At 42.5% G+C, this 24,217-nt stretch overlaps 1 pseudogene; it reads left to right on the forward strand.

Annotated features, from left to right (window-relative positions):
• The first annotated feature begins 22,287 nt into the window (after window positions 1–22,287).
• On the forward strand, window positions 22,288–22,664 carry LOC115274455 (annotated as a pseudogene).
• Window positions 22,665–24,217: the final 1,553 nt, after the last annotated feature.

Raw genomic sequence — 24,217 nt, forward strand, 5'->3', positions numbered from 1 at the left:
TCACTTAAGCATCTGACTTTTGGTTTCAGCTCAGGGCATGATCTCATGGTTCATGGGTTTGAGATCCGCATCAGGCTCTGAACTGACAGCAAGGAGCCCGGCTGGGATTCTCTCTCGCCTTTTCTCTTCAGTCCTCCCCAATCACTCCCTCTCTCAAAATAAATAAACCTTTTTAAGGTCTAGAAAAATAGGCTTTATATACCTGAGATACAACTACATGTGCAGTTTTGTAACTTACTTTCACTTACCATTAGATCATAAGCATTCAAAATTCCTTCATTCAGTACAATTTTTAACGACTGACCCACACTGGGGCCCTCCTTTCTCATCCATCATGGAATCTGCCAACAAGAATGTCAACCTGTAAACTCTTCAGTAAAATGTTTCCAAATGACCAATCAGACAATTTGGGTAGGAGGAGCAGGCCTGTTTAGGGGCAAATAGGAAAAAGAGAAGCAGATGAAGAGAGGTCGGTGGGGAAAGAGGCAATGGAGACAGTCACCTCCACACCCTGGACTCGGAGGCCCGGAATATGGAGGAAGGTTCCCTTGGGAGATCCTGGAACCCACCCATTAATCTCGCACTCCCTCTGCTGGCTTCACGGAAAACACATCCACAGCGTGATGAACGTGAGCAGTGGCTACAGCCTCGCCGAGTTCATTGGCATCACCTGTGATGGACAGAAAAGCGAAACAGCCCCCTTTCTGCAATTTTTATAAGATCAAAGTTTACATCAACGTTGACGGATTGATTGGTTGGTCATGCTTACTCAGTTGAAACAAATCAGCCTTCCCTGCCTCTGTCACGTTGTTTTTCTCTGCTCCAGGAGAACGAAATTCTAAAGGTCTCAGCCGTTCTTTTCAAGATTCTCCTTACTCTCCTTCCAGGCCTCTGTTGATCTCTTTGGTTGTTCCCCTGAACTCTGTCTTGCCGTGGCTTTCTCCCCTTGCCCACAGTCTGTGCCTTGCTGATGCCATTCATGAATGAAAGAGTAATATGGTGAAGCCCTGCCTTTGCCTTGCGAAGCCGTGCTGTTCGCTCCTCTGATTATGCAACCTCTTATTTCTCCATTTGTGCTTAATTCAAAGCTGTAAAAAGCTTTTCAAAATAGGTGTATGCACTGCTTGACAGTTGTGATAAAACAATGCCTCCAATGAAGAAAAAGCAAGACACATTTGCAATTTCCTCTTCTATAATTTATAGTGAGTTAGCTCTCCCCCCACCAGGAGATAAGAATTTCTTTGGGAACAGTTTTCTTTTAATAGCACCATCTGAAGCAGCAAACATTTCTTGTGCAGTCATTAGAGCTCCTGGCCTACTAAACAGTGACTGAAGATTGAATTAGGATTTAGAGAGAGGCTGCCTGCATCACATAAATAAACAATGAGGGCCCCCGCCATTTTATTATGGAACTTAAATAAGCAGTACGGGCGGTCAGCTGCAGCACAGCATGTGCATAACCTGTGTAAAAGAGCGTGTTACAGGGTCAGAGGCCTTAATGGACTCACAGTGCCATTCATTTACTCTACTTGAGATACTTCTCTTACATAAAGCTCCAGAGCTGTGGGTCAGGCAAATTATTGCAGGTAGTTATTCAGATGGATGAGAAAATAAGAAACTTGCTGGGTGATGAGAAGACAAAAAATAAATTAGCTTAAGGATTTACGGCCCCAAGTGTAACCTTGTAAATGTTATTTGCCACTCATCCTTCTCACTGAGGTCCAAGTGACAAAGCATGCATGCATACATGCATGCATAAATAAACAAACTCAGGTTCATTTAGGTACATACAGGAAGTAATTTATCATCTTATTCATGTACTTGAGAAGTTCAGAGCTTCAGGTATAGTTGGTTCAAGATGCTCATGTAGAACTTCGGGTCTGCTCTCTTCCATGGGGGCTCCATATACAGCAGGCTGACCCTGCTGGTGTTCTCTGACACTCTCCGTCTTCATGTCAATACCTTCAAGCCCAATGGAAAAGTACTCCTTGTCCTCATCACTCTGGCAATAGGTCAGGGATTACATCTCTTTGACCGGTTTTGAGTGTGTATATTTTCTGAACAAATTGTTATGTCCACAGGGATGGAATGTGTCAATTAAGTCATAGACTCATCCTGTGACCCATGAATGTGTGCATGGTTGGGGTTTGTGGACAACTAGACCAGGAGAGGAGATGAGCAGCCCCCAAAGGAAAATGTGCGTGCCAACAGTAGAAGATGGTGGGATGGGTGCGCCAGGTAGGCAAAAATGAGATATCTAATCCCTCAACCAATACCATTTAGAAAAGAGCATTCACTAGAATCTTCAAATGAACTCATAGTTAACCCACAAAAGAGACCCTACGGTAAGCACTGGAAGTGTCTTTATGTCTGTTAATTCTCCTGAGGTTCTAGTTCCAATTACATATTACCAGGCTGAACTAGCAAGTGTTATTTGTAAGTAAAAACAATCTTACTGGCATAATTTTTAGACTACCACTCAATGTTTGTCAACTTTTCTATTGCCCATTTTCTCAAATCACAGAAGAAATCTTAACTGTCCCACGTCCCTCAGACTGTTGAACCGAACAGAACCTACGGCAGCCCTTCTAAGAATCATGGTGCTGAAAGGGTCAAGTGTATATAAAAGGCATGGCTGAGCTAACAGGTTCCAGACTGCTAAGCTCCTGCCACTACTTTAGAAATATTTCTTTCTTTTAACTTGTATTTGGAACCACTTACTTGTGGTTGCTCTGGTGGTGCCACAATCTCTCTGGAATTTCTTGCTAGAGAACAGGCTACAACACTAAAAGGAACTATTGTTCTACTTCAGTATGAAAGTAAGGCGCACACACACACACACACACACACACACACACACACCCAAATGAGTACATATAAAACCGCTGAAATCTGATGGAGCTAGGTGGATTATTATCAATGTCAGTTTCCTGGTTGTGATATTAGCCATCATTTTATGAGATGTTACCATTGGGGGGAACTGAGGGAAAGGAACACAGGATCTGTCTGTGTAATTTTTTACGACTGCACATGCATCTACAACTATCTCAAAAATATTTTTTTACAAAAATAGCATAAGACCAGCAAACAAAAACAATACGCAAAAGAGTAGTAATAGAGTTAGTATTATGATGATAACAGTGTCCTGGGTCACCTTGTTGGAAGCAAATGTTTCAAGTTTTTCCAAATAATGGTGTAAATGTGTTGTTATCTTCATGTAGACTCAAAAGCTTTGAAATGAAATTGTTGAAGCCATAGACTAGGTGAAGAATACTCTGGACTTCGTCATAGGAAGAGTTCTGAAACAAGTTTTGTAGTTTTGTAAGTGTGTGTTCATTCAACAAACACTTACTTTTTAGTTTTCATTTTTTAAAATTGAGGTAAAATTCACATAACATAAAATATATCATTTTTAAACATATAATTAACCATTTTATTTTATTTTTAAAGTTTTATTCATTTAAGCAATCTCTACACCCAACACGGGACTCAAACTCATAATCCCAAGATCAAGGGTCATATGTTCCCCTGACTGAGGCATCTAGGCGCTCCATAATTAACCATTTTAGAGTAAACAACTCAGCAGCATTTAGTATATTCCTAATGTTGTGCAACCACCGTCTCTACCCAGTTCCAAGTAGAAGCACTGCGAAATGAAATTCCATATGCATTAAGCTGCCTCTTGTTCCTCTTTCACCCCTCCCAGCCTCTGGCAGCCACCAATTTGATTCCTATCTTTAGGAATTTTGCCTGTTCTGGATATTTCATATAAATGGAATTATATAACATGTCACTTGTGTCCGGCTTATTTAAGTTAATATTTTATTAAGGCAGATGTTCATTTGTGTTGTAGTATGTATCAGTACTTCCTTTTTGTGGCTGAATAATATTCCAGTATATGGACATACCACTTTTGTTTGTCCATTCATCAGTTGATGGACATTATGTAGTTTCTACCTTTAGGTTATGATAAATAGTGCCGCAATAAGACTTGTATATAAATATTTGTTTGAGCATCTGCTTTCAATTCTTTTGGTATTATACCTGGGAATAAAATAGCTGGGTCATATGATAAACCTATGGTTAATTTTAACACATATTTATTGGACACTTACGATATTCCTTATGATGCTGGTAACACAATATTGAGCAAAAGAGAGAAGACCCTGCTCTCCTGGGGCGTATACTGTAATAGCAAAGAGACAGTAAAAAAATGAGCAATAGTGGTACATAACCTAAGGTGGAAAATGAAGATGTAGGTTTCTCTCCTTGGTAAAATAAAATCCATTAAAAATTTCATGACGGCAACAGGAGAGCATTAAACCCCATAGAGGGTGCTTCATAGTGTGGAGCTCCGAGAGACTACACGTGTCACTCACCCTGAAACCAACCCTGATAGTAAGCATATAAATATGATAATTTGCCCAGCCCCCACGAATACACAAAATGGAGCAACATGCCAGAGAGCAACTGGAAATGCATGACGTACTTTGGATAGGCGGTTGGAAGGTCATATCCAAACTCAGGCCTGGATGATACAAAAGAACCAGTGATATTAAGATCTATGGGGAGAGTATCCAAGCAGAGTGGACAGTTTGAGCAAAGTCCCCGGGAGATTAATGCACTTGGCATGGTTGAAAAACCAAAACAAGGTTAGTGTGGCCAGAGTCTAGGTATTCATTCTAACATTCTAACAGAAGGTACCAAGTTTTTACACTGCTAATCAATATGACTTTGGGTGTGTTCTTTGGAACAAAACTGGTAAAACCATCTAGGTAACTTTAGGCTCTGGACCCATGGTTCTCAATGAGCAGGACGTGGCACACTGGGGTTCCCCAGGTCCTTTTCAATTGGGCCCCAGATTTTGCCTAATATATAAGACTTAGTCTGCTTCTATGGAGAACATATGTGTAAGAATAGTCTGGTAGAAATAGAAATAGGGATAGTGTCTGTTAGAACGCTGAGCTGAAGGATGGCTGGTTGTGGTGTGTGCGGAGGACAATTCAATGCTAATAAATGATAAGAAGCACACCATAATGTAAACAGTTTTCTGGGATCTAAGAGAATGTGGGCTTCTGAGAGCAAAGACCCAGAAGTAAAGAAGGCTGCCGTGCAGCCAAGAGGATTGTGCACATTTCCATGGACACCACCAAAGAGTTTTCAACTGGGGTGGACACTGCACTCCCCTCACTGTTGACCGCTCCAGCGTCTTCTCATCTCTTTAAGAAAGCCTTCAAGAGCTCTAATATTCCTCAAGTTCTGGGAACTGGAAAAACTGGATGACACTGCTCCAGCCAGCGTTCACAAAGACTATAGAGAGTCAACAGTCAGAGGTCTGGCTGACCTAGCAATTTTCTTCACAACTGGGGAAGGCCAACCCCAAGAAGGAGGGTTTACAACATGCCAACCCTTGTCTGGAGCCATGAGGTGAGTCACAGAGATTATGCAGTCCAGAAGGAGTCCTTTCGAATTACTGTAAAACCAATGATTTAGAAAACGGAATTAATGAACCTGGAGACAGCTGTCTCTTAGCAAGGTGGGGTGAAATCTATATTTGCCATGTCTTTCCTAAGCAGCATTAGAAATTATGAGAAAAGGGTGATCAATTTCATCTTAAAGATCACAGAAATGGTTGAGTGGGAGTCTGAATGCTCCATAAGTTTTGTATGAGTAAATGTTTCCCACAAATGTGGTCATATTCCTTTTAAAGGGCATTATCTTAGTCAGTTGGGGCTGCTGTGATGAACTGCCATAGATGGGGCAGCTTAAATGACAAATACCTATTTTCCACAGTTCTGGAGGCTCGAGTGTGAGATCAGGGTACCAGCATGGTCAGGTTCTGGTGATGACCCTCTTCCAGACAGCAGACCGCCAGCTTCTCATTGTTCCCTCACATGGCAGAGAGACAGCAAGAGACATCTCTGGGGTTCCTTTTATAAGGGCACGAATCCCATTCCCCAGGGCTCCAGCCTCATGAACTAATTACCCCTCAAAGCCTTCCACCTAATACCATCATACTGAGGGTTAGGATTTCAACTTATGAATTTTGGAGGTTGCAAACATCCATTTTGTTGCAGATCATGTCGGATTCTGATGTGGACTTCCTATTCATTGCATTTGTGGAACTACCACTTGATGAGAACATTTGTGAGTGGTGTCACCCATGCCTGGGGACCAGCTGTAAGACAACCTGTGGCAGGATACACAGGCCCAAATCCTTCCTGTTTAATAGGCATTGCTGAATCAGCATTCCATTCAGATCGTGCAATATGTAACTTTTGTGTTTTTAAAAATACTCATCATCATGGGGCATGTGGGTGGCTCACTTGGTTAAGTGTCCGACTCTTGATTTTGGCTCAGGATAAGATTTCACTGTTCGTGGGTTTGAGCCCTACATCGGGCTCTGTGCTGATGGCACAGAACCTGTTTTGAATTATCTTGCTCTCCCTTTCTCTCTGCCTTTCCCCCCACTCTCTCTGCCCTTCATCTGCTCTCTCTCTTGAAAAATAAAGTAAAATAAAATAAAATAAAAATTCATCATTACTGGGCAAAGATTTTATTCTTTCAAATTGAAATACCTAGGGAGAATGTTATACTCTCATTTAGAGCTAAATATAACAGCTCCAGATGGAAATAGAAATTATAAAATGTTCCATCTCCTTTAAATTCTCTTCCTTTTTTCTCTACTATAATAGCATAAGAAATTCATGGAAAACCACTCAAGTCAAAAAATATTCCCCACGTTGAATTTTCCTGGCCTGAGTAAAATTTGAAGGTTCAGTCACTGCTTTATGAGACAGAACTCTGAAAATAAATATTTTGTGGTTGTTTTGAAAAGGGGGAAATTATAATCTTCATCATCATAATACTTTACAACCATTAAGTTAATTTTTAAATGATTGAAGTTGAATCTGAAAACATTACCTTCCTAATTACCTGTTTTAACAGGAAAGGTAAGGTATTTTGCACTTTTTTTGCTTCTGGGAATTTTTCATTTAAACATCTAACAATCATTGCACTTTCGTTAAGAAAAAAATCTGTATTTAACATGCATAGAATAACATGTGAAAGGGTATATCCCAAAATGTAAGTAATTGTCACATCTAGGGATAGGATTAGGTTTAAGTTTTCTTTTTTTTTTTTTTTTTGTATTTTCATATTCTACAATGACATCTATTTGTATAACACTATGGGAGAGGGGGGAGAGAGAACAAATGTAGGCAAAACTATGGGTCAGAGTCTTGACTATAAACGGATGGCATGGCCAAGAGTTGAATCAAGTTGAATCACTTTGTGGAGAGGAGTGTGCAGGGTTAAGGAACCAGCAGGGCATGAGAAGCACCCATGCACCAGCACAGTGGGAAGCTGTTACCAGTCTTACAAAAGGCCAAAGGGATGGAAACATGATTCCAGAGCCTGGAGAGAGCTTGAGACTGAGGGGACCTTGGCAAGGCAGAGATTGTGAGGGAAGACAGTTCCCTAACCTTGCTTTCTTCCCCACCTCAGTCTGAGCCCAGCAGAGCCCAGGTTAGGCACTCCTGAGAGGTGGGTCTCCAGACCCAGAGTAGCGCTGAGAGCAGAGGATAATGAATGCACTCTGGCAAAGGGAGAAGTGGCAGTACACGCTGTTTAGTAGGCTGTAGCTCCTGGAGGTTTCCACATGGTGGGAAAAAAAGTCTTTTTCTTTGTTAGCCATTATTTTCTTCTCCTTGACTCTTCATGAAATTGAAATAAATTTTGTGTGTCTCTGTCAGAAACCCTGATGAAGCCACGAACCAAGGGTATCTGTTTCCCTTGACGTGTGGTGGGCATGTGACCCGGGCAGGCCAGTAGGCATGCTTCCTCTCCCTGGACATGGGGATCCATGGGCCCACAGCTGGGGCCACTCAGAGGCCCTTTCCAGTGACTGGTGTGAACACTGGGAGACAGAAGATCTTTCTCCTTCTAAAATCAAGAAGTCCAGGAGCACCAGGGTGGCTCAGTCAGTCACGCATCGGACTTCAGCTCAGGTCATGGTCTCATGGTTTGTGAGTTTGAGCCTCACATGAGGCTCTGCTGACAGCTCAGAGCCTGGAATCTGCTTTGGATTCTGTACCTTCCTCTCCCTGTCCCTCCCCTGCTCATACTCCATCTTCCTCTCTTGAAAATAAATAAACATTACCAAAAAACCCACAAAGTACCTGAACCTGTGGAGCACCTGAAGCTAGGAAACTCCCGGACACCTCAGTTTTATGCTTAACTGTTCTTTTCTGCTTTTGTTACTTGGAGGTATATTTCCCATACTTGAAACTCAAACACAGCCTGAAAAATAGTCTCTAGGAAAATGAGGGTGATAACATTGTTCATTGTGTTCTTGCCTCTATTTTCATTTATTTCTATAATGACCCTTTAAGGAAAATATTTTTTCACGGTAAATAACATTGGTTTTTTTATTTTTAATTTAATTTATTGTGAAATTGGTTTCCATACAACACCCAGTGCTCATCTCAACAAGTGCCCTCCTCAATGCCCATCACACATTTTCCCTTCTCCCTCACCCCTCCATCCACCCTTAGTTTGTTCTCTGTATTTAAGGGTCTTGTGGTTTGCCTCCTTCCCTCTCTGTAACTATTTTTTCCCCTTCCCCTCCCCCATGGTCTTCTGTTATGTTTCTAAAGATCCACATATGAGTGAAAACATATGATATCTGTCTTTCTGACTGACTTATTTCACTTAGCACAATATCCTCCAGTTCCAGCCATGTTGCTGTAAACGGCCGTATTTCATTCTTTCTCATTGTCATGTAGTATTTCATTGTATAGATAAACCATGTATTCTTGTTCCATTCGTCAGTGATGGACTTTTAGGCTCTTTCTGTGATTTGGTTATTGTTGTAAACATTAGGGCACATGTGCCCCTGTGCATCAGCACTCCTGTATCCCTTGGGTAAATCCCTAGCAGTGCTATTGCTGGGTCATAAGGGAGTCGTATTGTTAATTTTTTGAGTTACCTCCACACTGTTTTCCATAGAGACTGTACCCATTTACATTCCCACCAACAGTGTAGGAGGGTGCCCGTCTCTCCACACCCACACCAGCATCTATAGTCTCCTGGAGGAAATATTATTATTGCCGTTTTCTCCGTAAACAAACTGAGGTACAGAGCAGTTAAGTAACTTGCTAATAACACTCAGGAACTAAACTGTCATTCAAATCCTAGCTGGTTTAACCCATGTTTGTTTGTTTGTTTAAGATTTTATTTTGTTTTTTTTTAAGTAATTTCTCTACCAACGCAGGGCTTGAACTCACAAATCTGAGATCAAAAGTCTCATGCTGTCCGGATTGAGGCAGCCAGGCATCCTACAAAACCCATGTTCTCGGTAAAATAACTATATAATTTATCAGCTGGCGCAGGACACTTTTATAATGACACTAGAATAATCAACACAAACCAAGACTGTCCTAGGCAAACCAGGGCACCTACTTCCTTACCCTTCTACCACGACTCTTCTGATTCTTGCTGGGCTGCTGCAGAAACTGACATGTAGACAGGTTAAGTAATTTATCCAATGGCACCTGCTAGTATGTATTAGAGCTCCTGGGCTGGGGAGGAGAAGGATTAGCGAAGGTGACAATCAACCACAGCTTTTCTAGGCTGTGACCCTCTCGTTCCCCTGCCAACATCAGCTTTCCAAGGTCCATAGCTGCCTCAGTCATAGATCAACACAAAGGCACAGGAGACCGAAGTTCAGCCTGTGAGAAGACCTGTCTCCAAGTCTCTAAAGCAGAGAAACTTGAAGTACAAAGTTGAATTTGTTAAAAAGTTGTTATTGAGTTGCTTGAACAACAAAAGTATGAACTGTGAAAAATACATATGATATGGCACCTAGAAGAGTACCAATTAACAGCATGAGTTCGAGACGGTCTCAGAAACTTTGAGACCATAGGAAATGAGGACATCTCCTTTTCTCCATCCAGTCACAACACCACCTGGATTGGTCAGTAGTTATTTAATATCTAATAGACTCCTTGTTTTATTTATTTATTTATTTATTTATTTATTTATTTTAAAAGTTTATTTCTTTCTTTATTTTATGTTCTCTCTATACCCACTGTCGGGTTCAACCTCACAACCCCAAGATCAAGAGTCTCATGCTCTTCTGACTGGGCCAGACTGGTGCCCCTAGACCCTTTGTTTTAGACTGCAGTAGCTGGTGGTGGGAACCAGCAGCTTCCACTGTCTCCCTTTTGGATGTGTGTATGTTTGTGCGTGTGTGTGAGACACATGTGTGCACGTGCACATGTCTGGGCAGGGTGGGAGAAACATGGCATGTGCCTTGCACTGTACTTACATGGCCACCTGTCTCACAAATCCCTAGGAAGCTGCTTTTACTATCCCATTTTTACCTGAGCTGGGCCATTCATCTCGCAGGCATTTATTACTCCCTTCTTTGGGCCCGGGTACCTGGTAGATGGCTGAGTGTGGAGTCCTGATAACAATGTGGCCACTGTCACTGTGGCCCTCAAAGCAAAGAAGATGTAGAAACTGGTTTAATCCAAGTCAGCCTGACCCACTGCTCCATTCTGCCTGTCAGAAATACTCAATAGGTGTGGTGTGAGCATGCTACACTGTGGCAATCTACTCTGCTGGGTTATGAGGAAAGAGCAAAGAGATGAGCAAAGGGTGTTGGGAGAAGATTGTACATCACTTTCAGTCAATAATCTGTGCCCTGCTGGAAAGTGCTATATTTAAGATGCATCAGTGACTATCTGCAGGGCAAGAAAACCACCATCAGATTGAAACGCCTATGGAATAGAAAAAAGTATTGCAAACCATGTATCCAATGAGACTTCAATCTCTAAAATATCTAAGGAACTCCTATAACTCAATAGCAAAAAAACTAATAACCCAATTAAATGGGTAAAGATCTTGAAAAGACATTACTCCAAAGAGGACATAAATGGGCCAACAACTATATGAACAATGCTCAGCCTTACTATTTGTTAGAAATGTGGTCATCAAAACCACAATAAGATGTTGCCTTACACTTGTCAGGATGGCTGGTATCAAAAAAAAATCAAGTGGTGGTGAAGATGTGGAAACATTGAAACCTTTGTACATTATTAATGGAAAATAGTGTGGAGGTTCCTCAAAAGATTAAAAATAAAACTACCCTATGATCCAGCAGCCCCACTTCTGGGTATGTATTCAAAATAATTGTTGGGGCGCCTGCGTGGCTCAGTCAGTTAAGCATCCAACTTCGGCTCAGGTCATGATCTCACAGTCCATGGGTTTGAGCCCCATGTCGGGCTCTGTGTTGACAGCTCAGAGCCTGGAACCTGCTTTGGATTCTGTCTCCCTCTCCCTCTGCCCCTCCCCAGCTCATTTTCTGTCTCTGTCTCTCAAAATAAAGACATAAAAAAAATTTTTTTTTAAACCCAAATAATTGCAATCAGGATCTGGAAAAGATACTAGTGTTCCCGTGTCTATTGCAGCCAAGTTTAGAAAACAATCTGAATGTCCTCTGACAGAAGAACGGATAAAGAAAATGTGGTAGACCCTACACAAACTTAAAAAAGAATGAAATCCTACAACATGCAACAATGCAGATGGACCTTGAGGACATTATTGTAGTGAAATAAGCCAGTCACAGAAAGACAAATACTATGCAATTCTGCTTATTTGAGGTATCTAAAATAGTCAGATTCAAATCAAATAAAGAGGGGAATGGTGGTGGCCAGGAGCTGGAGGGAGAGGGAAAAAGGGAGGTACTAATCAAGGGGCATAAAGTTTCAGGTCAGGAAATGAACACGCTCTAGAGATCTGTTGTACAATATTGTTAACATATTGTCAAGTATAACAAATTATACACTAAAAAATTTATTCACCAAGATAAAACACAATTTAAAATAAAGTAAAATGCATCAATGGCTTTCTGTTACTTGAAGTTTGAGGGAGGAAAATCCCCAACATGAATTTTTTTTTTAATTTTTAGAAAAAAATTTTTTGAGAGACACAGAGAGACAGCACAAGCAGGGGAGGGTCAGAGAGAGAGAGAGGTACAGAAGCTGAAGCAGGCTTCAGGCTCTGAGCTAGCTGTCAGCACAGAGCCTGATGTGGGGCTCAAACCCACAAACTGTGAGATAATGACCTGAGCAGAAGCCAGACCCTTAACTGACTGAGCCACTCAGGGGCCCCCCAACATGAGTTTTAAACTGGCATATGGCCTGGCCATTGGCCACCTTTCCATGCTCACTGTTCAACCTCCCTGTTCCCAGTAGCTCTCTGTCCTGGGCTTTCTATCCTCTGGCAGCTCATTGACTTTACTCTGCTTCCTCCCACATGGACGGGGTTACGCATTGTCCTTTCCTTTTGCTTTGGGTGTTTGCTTTACCCAACCCTCCTTCTCACCTCACTCTTTAGATGTCTTCAGGGCAGCCTTGCCTAACCACATGATCAGATCAAATCTCTCGCACGTACCTCTCCAGGGTAGTACTTACATAATGGCACCTTATCATCTTTAGTATGATTAGGTAATATCTGTGTTCTCAAGTAGACAGATGAGCTGATTAAGGGCAGAAAGTGCCTCCTCTCCCCTCTTTGCTCACTTTTTAATATTTTTGTTAAATTTCTAGACATGGTGCTAAATAAATATTTGTTGATTGGATAAAAGGATGAATGAATCAATGGAGTTGAGGTGTTGAGTAGTATAAAACAGGGCATCTAACCTAGTCTGAGAAGCCAAGTAAGCATGCTTATATTTTGCTTATCATTGTCTCTCTATCACCTTGTACAGTGCTTTAGCGATCAGTTATCAATCTTTATTTGTTTATTTATTTACTTATTTATTTATTTAGAGAGATTGAGAGCATGAACGACCAGGGCAAGGGCAGAAAGAGAAGGGGAGAGAGAGAGAGAGAGAGAGAGAGAGAGAGAGAGAGAGAGAGAGAGAGAGAGAGAGAGAGAATCCCAAGCAGGCTCCACCTTTAGTGTAGAGCCTGATGTGGGGCTTGATCCCATGAACCATGAGATCATGACCTGAGCTGAAACCAAGAGTCAAAACTTAAACAAGTGGCCTTGCTTCTTCAAATTTAATATTCATTTAAGTCACTTAGGGATCTTGTTACAGTGCAGCTTCTGATTCAGTAGATCTGGAGAGGAGCCTGAGATTCTGCATTTCTAACAAGTTTTTAGGGGATATGGAAGCTGCTGGCACAAAGACCTGACTTTGAGTAACAAGGCTTTAAGCAATATAATGTAGTTGTTGTAGGAGCCTATTGGCTCAGAGCAGTACATCAGTGAGGTTGTAACAAAACACCCAGGTCAAAGTGGCCTACTTAAAAAATAAAGATGATTTGTTGTCATATAACTGAAGAGGACTCTGGAAGGGTGGATCTCAAGTACAATTTGATCAAGGTTCCAGATTTTCTGTGATTTTCTGGGTGCTGCCTTCTTTGCTGCCTTTCCATCCTTTGGTTGACTTCCTTGATATTGGCAAAATGGCTGCAGCTTTTCAGCTCTCGTATCTCTATATTGTGCCATCCGGTAGAAAAGAGGTTAACTGTTTCCCTGGGCATCAAAAAAAGTTCTATGCTTAATTGTGCCTTGCCAACTTAGGTTACATGTGGGGTGAGGTGGGAAAAATTTATATTACATTTGCTCAAAGTTGTCCATTAGTTAACTTCATGTAGTCCTATTTGGCTGATCCTGATGGTACGTAGGTACTCAAACATTCTCTTCCACATGGCTTGAGGTTTTGTACTCTCTGTGAAGTCACAAACTGGATCTTTGCCTCCAAGTGTCTTCTTAGAACAGTGTTCTCGGGGCACCTGGGTGGCTCAGTCGGTTAAGCTTCTGACTTGGGCTCAGGCCATGATCTCACATTCGTGGGTTGGAGCCCCGCATCAGGCTCTGTGCTCACCGCTCAGAGCCTGGAGCCTGCTTCCAGTTCTGTGTCTCCCTCTCTCTCTGCCCCTCCCCACTCATGCTATGTCTCTCTCTGTCTCAAAAATAAATAAAACATCAAAAAAGAAAAAAAGAGCGGTGTTCCCATCTCTGCTATATTAGAATTATGTGGGGATTCCAAAACCACAGTAGTTTCATTTCTACCCTAGATTAAACCCCTTCTTGGGGTGAGGTCCAATAATTCAATTTTTGCAAAGATCCTTGAGGGTTCTAATGTGCAGCAGGGGTGGAAACTGCTTACCTAGAGCAGTGCTTCTCAATGGGGTCATGGAGGAGGAGCTGGCCCCCACGGGACATTTGTCAATGCTAAGAGCCAATCACTAGAGGGTAGTATCTAATGAGATGGTGCTAAATATCTTATTATGCACAAGACAACTCCCTTCCACAAATTACCTGGCCCAAATATCAAGAGTATCCAGGTTGAGAACCATTGAGCTAGAAGAACAAGATGTCAGAATCCATGATTTATTAGCAGCGTATTCTGGCATCTGGTAGGGAAACATATAATATAGAATAGTGATTTTCAAACTTTATTCTACTTAAAAATTAGCAAGAGGGTTTGTTGGAAATAGAAGTCCCAGGGCCTCATGCCCTGAATTTTTTTTTCTTTATCATGATAAGTATACTCTTTAATCCCTATCACCTATTTCACCTATCCCCCAGCCACCCTCCCAGGACCATCAGTTTGTTCTCTATAGTTAAGAGTCTAATTCTTGGATTGTCTCTTGTCTTTTTTTTTTTTTTGCCTTTGCTTATTTGTTTCATTTCTTAAATTCCACATGTGAGTGAAATCCTATGGTATTTGTCTTTCTCTATCTTGTTTTACTTAGCATAATACTCTCCAGTTCCATTGTGTTGTTTCAAATGGGCAAAATTTCAATTATTTTCATGGCTGAATAATATTTCAGTGTGTGTGTGCATGTGTGTGTGTGTGTGTGTGTGTGTACACACACACACATATATAAACCACATCTTTTAAAAAAAGTTATTATTTATATTGAGAGAGACAGAGATAGTGTGAGTGGGGAAGGGTCAGAGAGAGAGAGGAGAGAGAGAGAGAATCCCAAGCAGGTCCTGTGCTGCCATTGCCCAGCTCCATGTAGGACTCGAACTCATGAACTGTGAGGTCATGGCCTGAGCTGAAACCAGGAGTTGGACGCTTAACTGACTGAGCCAACCAGGCTCCCCTACAACCACATTTCTTTATCCATTCATCATTTGTTGGACACTTAGGCTGCTTCCGTATCTTTGCTATTGTAAAGAACACTGCAACAAACACAGGGGTGCATGTGTCCCCGCAAATTAGTGTTTTTGTAGTCTTTGGGTAAATACCCAGTAGTCTACACCCTCCAATATTGATTCATCCAGTTTGGAGTGGGGCCTAGTCATCTTAACATTTATTTTGATGACATTGATTTGAATGCAGGTGTTCCACAGGCTGTGCTTTGAGAAACAGTTACAGAATGCACACTTAATGCTGTGCTCTCAAGCTGGGAGCCCAGGCTGAGTGCAAAAACAGTCTCATGAAGGGTGACATCTATGACCTATGAGCAATGCAAAGTAAGAAGGGAGGAAAATGAGACTTTTGGGGTGGGGGGGACAGTTTAGTTGAGTCCTTGAATGTAATTGTAGAGAGCCCTGTTGGAGCTTCAGGGTGTGTATTGTCTCCCTGTGGTGCCTAAATAGACAGCCAGGCTTCCAGACCCTGAAAGGTTTGGGGAAGGGACTGCCTCACAAACTTGAGCCTAGGGGGACCCCAGGGCTCTACCGGGTCCAGAGCTGCAAATAGACCCACTAAGAACCGCATTGTAGCAGCTTCCGCAGAGAGAGCTGACTTCTCTCTTTGCCTCTTCTCTTTGCCGCTTGCATTGTTTTGGCAGAGTTTATCCTAAAAATAGCACCACTGCACCCCGCCTGGAGGCCTTCTGCCTTGAGTTTCTGCAGGGCTGTTTAGTGTGTTTGGTTCTTGCACACTTGCCGTCTCACAGAAGAGGCAGCATTTTGTAGGAGGGCGAAAAGGAAAAACACAGAATTTTGGAGACAGAAGACAGCAGTTAAGTTCTGGCTCTGCCACTGATGAGCCTCGCTGACTTTGAATAAGCCACTTAACCCTTTTGGGACTCAGCTGTATAGACTTGCCTCTAAGACAGGCATCTTCTGAGACCAATCTCATGGAATCAACCTGAGTGTCCAATCAGACAGAATATGTATCACTTTTGCTGAAGGACAATATGAGAGTTCCTCCTTAATATCAACAATGACTTAGGTGTCTGTGTAACCCTATGTCATTCCTAATATATACCAGGCAGTGTCTGATGCCATGCTAAACTCACATTCGTCTTCTTGTCTTAATTCTATTCATCACTGTCTCCTTGCCAGAATCCCACAAGGGATTCTGTGTCTCCTTTTTGCACACCTGTTTGCCTCTGTCTTCTAGCCCAGTACCTGGCTCAATAAATATTTGTTGAATAAGTAAGTAAATGAATAAATGAATAAATGGAAACTGAATTCAACCCAACAGAGGGTTTGAGGATGCCTCCTATATGCTAGGACTTTGTAGTCAGGAATGATTTGTGTGCAAGAAACAGAAATCCAGCCAAACTAATGTGAGCCGAAAGAAATAACCAAGGCTCTAACTGAGGAAGCACAGCCAGGTCTTCAGGGATGAGGAGAGCGCCGAAGAGTCAGCACACTCAGATCAGCCAGTCCACCTGCCCGGACTCTGCCTCTTTCTCTCTCTACTGCCATCCTCTCTCATCTCCTCACTTCCTCTCTGCAGGTAGTTTTATCCTCTTTTGCTGCCTACTGGCTCCTTCTGTTTTGATCATACTTGAGACCAGAACATTCCAGCCTCTCATTGTAAGCCCCAACTCTTATTAAAAAGAGTCTCTGAGTGCCAAACCCAAATTTCTAAGAAAGAAATGATGAGTGTCTGTCTTAGAGAAGGAGTCTACCCCAGTTCCAGCCGGCTACGATATCATGAGGTACTGTCAGAGAGGGAGGCCTTCCCGCCTGTCCCCCATTGTGCAGGGGCCTCGGAAGCAGGTGCTGATGGGAGGGCATGGACAGGTTCCCCCTGAAGGGGAGAGTGGAGGCTGAGAGATTATCACCAGTAGAGGCCTGGCTAGGACGGAGGCGCTGTGCCGAGTGCCAGGTGAGCACCATTCATTTATCCCAGAACTGTTCACTGGATGTCTATTTTGTGCCAGGCACTGTTCCAGGTGCTGAGGATACAGTGGTGACAGGAAAGATGAGAACCATGCCCCCCCTGGAAGCTTCATTCTACTTACAAAAATTCTACATTCCAGGAACAAGAACATGAGCAAGAGAACTTCAGATGGTGGTAAGTGCATGGAGAAATTGGCAATTCGTTATAAGGTGGTGGGTCAAGTGGTGGGAGAGTTGTTTTCAATTGCCATTTAGAGTGTCCTATTCCATCATACTGGCCAAAAATACCAAAAATAGTGCCCAGATCTAGTGGTTCTATTTATAAAGGAGGAAGTGAAATAGAGTTCAGGATGTTCTTTGCAGTTCTTTCTCTGCTTCTCATGTTGTGGGGGACAAATGGGGACACAGCATCTAGCTTGGGCTGGATTAGGAACAGACCGGCTCTGGACCGGCCTCTCTGAACTTATTAATGCAGCCCTGAGAGGCTCAGGACATGTCACATTCCAAGAGCCACCTGCCTCTGCTTGATTTGGGGGCCAGCTCAAAACAGGCTTCAGGGGGAGTACAGGCAATGTAGTAGGAGAGGAAGGTCACCTCATTACCTCAACATCAGGCCTCTTGGACTTCCCCAGTAGTCTTCCATAGAAAGAGTACAACAAAAGTTAGGGCTGTTCTCTAGCCATTTTCAGAAATAACAACCAGCTGAGGCTTACTGAACGCTTAGCACATTCTAGGCATGTTCTAAAAGTTCTATGTGTACTAACGCACTGAGTTTCTACACCGTGAGGTAGGTACTACTAGTATCCACATATTACAGGAGAGGAAATCAAAGCCAGGATGTTTATATAACTTGCTCAAAGTCCCGGCATTCTGGCTCCCCAAATCCGTGGCTTTTTTTATAATGTCCAGTCCTAGCGGACTCAGATCCCTGTCTCTGGCTTCTCTCGAAGTAAGTATTAAATCAACTAAGTGACTACATCATGTTCACTATTTTCATTGAATTTTCTACTAAATAAGAGCCATATGCATGTGCAAGATCTTTCAAAGCTCCTATTCAAATGTAGAAAAGGAGAGTGAAAAATCTTGGATTTTAGGTCAAACATTGAATGATTTATGTATGAGTGTTTTCTTTTGTTTTTGCAACCCTTCTATTGTTTTATGCTTGTCTTCATTTAGAGACAAGACTGGTCCCACAGATGGCCTCACGAATGTGGAGAGTAGGAAAGTATTAAGATACTCAGATGAAAAGCTCCATAGAAGAGTTTCAGGCATCAGCAAACAGGCAGGGAAGTGCGTGGGGGCAGGGCAGCTTTGTGAAGCTTCTAACTGCAGTCTTTTGTAAGGGTCGTGGAAAGTGTCAGCTAAGCCCAAGTCTGCTTTGGCTAGAAGGAACTGGGGAGCTGGTGACTCTTTTTTCCTCAGTTAAAAAAAATCTTTTTAAATGGAGATGTAACTCACATACTATAAAATTAACCTTTCAGAGTCTAGAATATTCACAATGTTGTTCAAATCATCACCACTCTCTAATTCCAGAACATTCTCTTCATGCCGAAAAGCTACCCAAACTTATTAGCAGTCACTTCCCATTCCCCCTTCCCTTAATTCCTAGGAACTACCAATCTACTTTCTGGCTCTATGAATTTACCTTTTCTGGACATTTCGAATGAATAGAATTAGACAATGGGTGTCTTTATAGCTGGTTTCTCTCACTAAACACAGTATGTTTAGGGTTTATCCATATTGTAGCATGTTAACATACGTACCTCATTGCTTTTTAAAGTTTAATAAAATTCTATTGTACAGATACAACCTATTTTATGCATCCATTCATCACCTTATGGGGATTTGGGTTCCTGGATTGCTTTCATTACTTGACTATTATGAATAATATTGTTATCACTATGACTATACTAGTGTTTGAGTAGATTTTTAATTATTTTTCTTATTATTTTAATTTAGTTATTTAATTCTCTCAAGTACACACCTGGAATGGAATTGCTGGGTCACCTGGTGACTCCATGTTTAATATTTTGAAAAAATGCCAAATTCTTTCCCAAAGTGGCAGCGCCGTTTTAGATTTATAGTAGTGTGTGAGGGATCCAGTTTCCTCCCAACCTCACCAACACTTGTTGTCATCCCTCTTTTTGGTTGTAGTCTGGAGATCCTTGTAGATATTTGGCTCACAAACAATTCTATTAGGTGACTTTGTTTTTTGTTTATTTGCTTCTGTTTTGTTTTGTTTTTTGTTTTTTGAGAGAGAGAGAAATAGAGAGTAGGGGAAAGGAGAGGGAGAGAGAAAGTCTTAAGCAGGCTCAACATCCAGCCCGGAGCCAACCAAGGCTCGATCTCCTGACCATGAGATCATGACCTGAGCCAAAATCAAGAGTCAGATACTTAATCAGCTGAGCCACCCACGCACCCCTAGGTGGCTTTGGTTTTACTGGCCGAAGGAAGGTGAGGATTTATATATGTATTTGTGTGTAGAGAGGCAGGGGAGAAAGGGGAGACATGGACAATAGAGAGCTTTGTCATCCAACCTTGTCTAATGAATTTATCTAGAGACTCAGGGAAGAGAGGAGGCAACTCAGAGCCCAACAAGTTCCTGAAAGAGCTTCTAAGACTACATGCACCAGCAGGATACTTCAGGACCCAGGGACCAGGTTCATTTGCATGGGGACTTCTCCCCATTGATTGATGCTGCCGTGTGGGACAGTGGGGGTGGGCTGGGGGGATGCTGAGGGACACAAGCCCAGTGTTGGCACAGCAACCAATGTTCACCGAGGGCACTGGGGAGGAAGCAGATTCTAAAAGCCATTTTCAAATAGCTGATGGCAGTGTCTTCTATGAGGAGGCCATGGCACAAGAACATACTGAGACATGGTGAGGCTCAAGTCCTGCCTGAGGAGGTCAGACTCAACATGACCTGGGAGTGAAATGGACCCATAGGCAGTCAAACTTGGGTACACACTGCCTCAGAGGCCCAATGCAAACCCACATCTTTTTACATTTGCCTTGGTCTAGGGAATTCTAGGCCTGACAACTATCAGTAGCTTTGACCCTAACAAGGAAAGGGAAGACAGAAACATTTGTGACCTTTTAAATCCTCATTTTTCTGCCCAGCCTGGTGTTTCTCATTACTATTTTACAGACTGGAAGGACATAGATTTTGTGCCATGTAAATTATTTTGAGTTTATGGTCTTTGGCTGGAAAGCCAGGGTTGATTCCTCAGAGGATGTTTTATGCCAGTCCATTAGCATGAGCTCCTTATTGATGAACCAATAAAGCATGACCTGTCTGAGCCTTGTAATGGAATCTCCCAACTCATAATTAATATTCAGGTAAAGTGCCACCACATTAATCTACTTTCCCTCCCATGGTAATTGGTGTTTAATTTCTATTTTATTAACCAGGATTGGTAAATCTCAGGAAGTTCTGGTTCCAGGCATTTACTCTATTTACTTCAATGTTCTTCGCTGCTACTTTTTGGTACACACAGAAGCTTGTAATGCCTTAGCTTGTAGTATACATTAAACGTTAAGAAGCCCTACTACAATCTCACATGGGCTCCATACAAACTCTGAAAGGTAGAATGAGGTAGAGATCACAAAGCCCCATTTTAATGCATGAGGAAACTGAGGCTGGAGAATGGTCCTCAATGGCAGAAAATGAAGCTTGACCTGATTCTCTCGACTCTATACAAGGCTGCATTTATAAAATATTAATAATGAAACTTATAAGGTGGTTTTATTGACTTGATTTATCCAATCAGTTCTGTCTTCCATTTCTCTGCCACCCTAGGACTCCAGTGGGTAAACTACTTCAGAAGCTTATGCTTGGAGCTAAAACACATCAGGATGACTGATCTATTCAGCTAAAATAAAATAAAGTTCTGCCCAAGCAAAACAGTTTTAAAAATCAGATACAAATGTTTAAGGAGATGTGTTTATTTCCCCAAACACTTGGCCTCTCCTCTCATACCCATTACAGTGTATTCTTCTACATGCACAATAATCTGTGACAAACTTGAATTGGCATATTGGGTTAATAAACTATTATGAAAGTCAATAGTAAATAAAGGGAACACTTAGCTGACAAAGTTGAGAAAACTGAATGTACTTGTGAGCTCTTAATTTTCTTTCCCCCCTTAATTGTTCTCTTTGGCTGTCATTTGTTTGCTATCCAAATATCAAAAAAGCTGAGCTAGCCTGGGTATTCTGGGTAATTTCAGATACTAAAAGCATGAATTGGTATTCCACTTAACAAAATTTTTGAAAATTTATTTTTGAGAGAGACAGAGTGCAAGCTGGGGAAGGGCAAAGAGAAAGGGAGACACAGACTCTGAAGCAGGCTCTGAGCGGTCAGCACAGAGCCCGACGTGGGGCTTGAACCCACAAGCCATGAGATCATGACCTGAACTGAAGTTGGATGCTTAGCCAATTGAGCCACCCAGGTGCTCCTGGTAGTCCACTTTTTAAAAGAACTTCTCTTTTAAAAGGACTTACTCCTTCAAAGTCTGCCAGCGTGCACTATGATTGATGGTTACATGGAAAATGGTGACTAGTTGCTTTCCTATGGAATCAGTACAAATGGACTGAGCTTGCAGAAGGTATCAACTTTAAATATTTGACCATTTCCTAATTGTTATTCCTAATGACTCAAAGAATCTTTCTTATCTCTTCTATCTTCCCCATCCTAACTCTTGTGGGGAATGTGATATAGAAATTGTGAGACAGAGAGCCAAGATAATAATGGAAAACCCACCAGAAAAATTTCTTTCACTACTAACAGTTCTAGAACTATGGCTTCATAGGTCCAGTGAGGTATAGATACTTTGATTAGAAGTCAGGGAATTTAGGTAAACTACGTAGAAAAATGCAGCTCTACATCCATGCCTAGTCTCCAATGAGAATTTTCAGTTGCCTAAATTATCTGGATAACTGACATGATATTTTTTCATTCATTTCCATCCACCTATGGAAAACATACTCCATATCTTCTATATGCCTCTGGGCAGTCGGGTTGGGCTTGATGATGCAAAGACACATGATCCCTGATTTCAAGACCTTCAGTCATCTACTCCTCAAGACATCTCATCAACCAACAGAAACCCACCCACCTTAAATGAGCAATAGAATATGGAGGCTGTTGCAGCTGATCTCTGCCCCTCTGCAAGAATGGCAAGCAGGTGGGAGCTAATTGCAGTGAGTCGAGAGGAGGACACAGTGACTGGCTTCCTGCCTGGTGGCACCGGGGAGCTTAACAAGAACCATCACCCTAATTCCCTGGTGGTGTAGAAGGATACAACCATCAGTGAGATCAAAGATACTTTCCAGCAGTTTCTAACTGAGAGGACGACGGCCTCATGTTCATCAGCCAGTGCATCACAGAGATGGCATGGTAATGTGCTGGATGCCCATCAATGCGTCATGACAGTTCTAGAGAACTGTCCAAGTTCTGGAGAACTTGTCCAAGGAGCACCCTGATGACACTGCCATGGACTCTATGCTCTGCAGGGCCAGGGGGCATGTTCATGGCTAAAGACCTGTACTAGGACCCTGCCCACAGTCAAGCAGCCTCTCCTCAGGCTTACCGTCAGCCCTTCTCTAAGTTTTGAGCCTCTATTTCCAATTCCCTGCCCCTTCCCACTCCACTGAGAGGCTAGGTGTGTTGCATCCAGGTTGCTGGGGCTCTGCCATCCAAATCAAGGCTGGTTAGGGAACAGGAAGCCTGCATTTCTTCTCTTCACTACCTCTTCCCTGTGCTGTTAAACACGGTCATTGTTGATATTAAATTAAAGTAACTTTCTTGTTTTCTCCCCTCATACACACAGACAAAAAAGGAGACTGAATGTAAAAAGGAGATAATTCCATATCATAAATGTTTCAATGTTAATTTACTTTTGAGAGAGAGAGATAGAGTGCGAGCAGGGGAGGGTCAGAGAGAGAGGGAGACACAGAATCTGAAGCAGGCTCCGGGCTCCAAACTGTCAGCACAGAGCCTCATGCGGGGTTTGAACTCACGAACTGTGAGATCATGACCTGAACTGTGAGATCATGACCTGAGCCAAAGTCAGACACTTAACTGACTAAGCCACCCAGATGCCCCTTGAATTACCTATTTCAAAGCCCTATCTCCAAATACATTCTGAGGTACGGGGAGTTAGGGCTTCTACATATGGATGTGAAAGGAGATACAATTTAGCCCACAATCCAAGGGAAGTGAATTTCAAACTGGGACTTGAAGAAAAAGTAGGATTAGTCAAGCCAGGAGCTTGTGAAGAGGGAGAACATTCTGTGTCAAAGGTACTCATGCCTCACATCTTGGAAGTGATAGGAAGTTGTATATGCAGCACAAGGCAAGCACTTTGGGATGGCCACAACCTAAATGGGACATGCAAAGCAACGTGATCAGAGGCTAAGCATGAGGAGGGCTGGACTGTGGCCAGCCAAGTTTTAGTTGGGACAATGGGGCTCTTGGGAGAATTTTAAACAAGAGACTGAGGATCAGATTTAACCCAATAACTAAATTCTGCTGATGGGAGCACAAACACATAGCGTGAACCCTCCGTAAGCCGGCGGTAGACTGTTCACATGTCACAGAGAGACGTGGGGTGTGGAAGTGAGGAGGGTAGCCATCCTGGAGCAGCTATGGAAGCTCTTTCCTGTAGATGACCCTCTGTGATCCTGCCAACTGCAGGCTGGGAAAACCGGGGCTCACAGAGACAAAGGGAGTTGCCTGAGGAAGGTCACAAAGCTTAGCACACGGTGAGCTTGGATCGGAACTCCAGCCTTTCACCTCTTTGCTGCAACCCTTTTGAGGAAGTTAGCATCCTTTCTGAGTGAATGGCATTCTCCAGCCTCTCTTCCAAGAAGCCCTGCAGCACATAGTTCTTTGTGGTCTACTCGACATCCTTGTTAAAATGCTTACTCTTTTAAGGAGGGAATAAAGCTGTCATTTGAGAGGCATTTACTGCCATAATTACAGCCACCATTTGGTGAAGTTGAGTGAGAAAACCCCAGTGACTTAAAAGGCAAACCACCATATGCCACAATCTGTCAGGGGCCAGCATTTGACAGAAAACAGTTTGATGGAAACTTTTCTGTT

Source organism: Suricata suricatta, chromosome 12 (assembly GCF_006229205.1).
Source record: "Suricata suricatta isolate VVHF042 chromosome 12, meerkat_22Aug2017_6uvM2_HiC, whole genome shotgun sequence".
In the NCBI taxonomy this organism is placed as follows: domain Eukaryota; kingdom Metazoa; phylum Chordata; class Mammalia; order Carnivora; family Herpestidae; genus Suricata; species Suricata suricatta.